This window comes from Echinops telfairi, unplaced genomic scaffold (assembly GCF_000313985.2).
Source record: "Echinops telfairi isolate 266 unplaced genomic scaffold, ASM31398v2 ScPeMD7_3;HRSCAF=10, whole genome shotgun sequence".
In the NCBI taxonomy this organism is placed as follows: domain Eukaryota; kingdom Metazoa; phylum Chordata; class Mammalia; order Afrosoricida; family Tenrecidae; genus Echinops; species Echinops telfairi.
This window is the reverse complement of record NW_022103899.1, coordinates 784,560-785,830: the sequence shown is the minus strand read 5'-3', so window position 1 is coordinate 785,830 and position 1,271 is coordinate 784,560.

Sequence of the window (1,271 nt, the reverse complement as noted above, 5' to 3'; positions counted from 1 at the left end):
TTATTTGTCTGTTTCTAGATATTCCATATATGGGACCATACAATATTGGACCTTTTGCATTTAACTGATGTCACTCAGGGCTCAGGGGACTTTCCGGGTTCATCCGTCCTGTAGAATAAAGTAGTGTTTCATTTCCCTTTCTAACTGAATGATATTCCACTGGATATTTGTTATCACTTTCATTTACTTATTCATCTGCTGGAGAACACTGGCTTGGTTCCACCTTCTGGCTATTGTGAATTGTGCTTCAAGGACATCAGTGTATTTTGGTGAGCAATGACATATCTCTGCAGCAACCAAGTTTACACTCCAAAAACCCATTCTTATGTGAAAACTAAAAGTTTGTCATTACACTTAAATGCTGTTTCTTCTTTCTTTATGCTTCCATGCGTTGTTTTATAGAAATGATTTTCCCCCATTGTAAGTACGCACTGAAATTGAAAATCCCCTCTCCTCTAAAGTCACAAAGAATCGTCATTTTATTGCAAAACAAGCTTCTATTTTAGGAAAGTAGATTCATTTTCTTCCACCTGACTGTTTCAATTTAACCCATCTTGCAGTCAAAAGCTCTTGGCCATAATGTATGCTTAACTTGAAAAATGAGGGGAGGGCCTCTGCTGACGGCTCTAGCCTAAGAAGGTGCGTATGGCATTGTATGTAATATTCCACGGTTCCCATTAAAGCAAATCTGAAAGAAGGTTTGTATACATTCTGTATTATTTAGCCTGAAAAGTTCCAGCTCTTGATGTAATTCGTCAGGGATCGTTGGGAATTATCATTTCAGATTCCAGTCATGGAACATTTTGAAGATCAAGGAACATTGGAGCTTTCACTTTTCTTCGTCCAAATGAAGGGCTGAGGGGCAGTGGGGAGAAAAATCCCTCGGTATTGTCAGGCATTCTCAGCACACCCACATCTGGCATCATCTGCAATCGCTCAGTCAATAGACAGGAGTAATGTAATAATTGCTGCAACATTTTCTGTAATTCCTCATTGTGGTAGCAACAGCATTTCAATCATATCCAGAGACACTATTTATGGGGCTTAAGGTAAAAGGTTTCTGCCCTTGTGCAGAATTACAAAATCCAATGCCAATACTTAACCCTTGATGTGGAAAAAACCCTTAGTGAAAGTAGATATAGCTAAGCACTTAGTATAAACTTAATTCATCAAATACTCTTTATCCCAGATAATACCCTGTTTCCCCTAAAATAAGACAGTGTCTTATATTAATTTTTGCTCCCAAAGATGTGCTAGGTCTTATTTTCAGG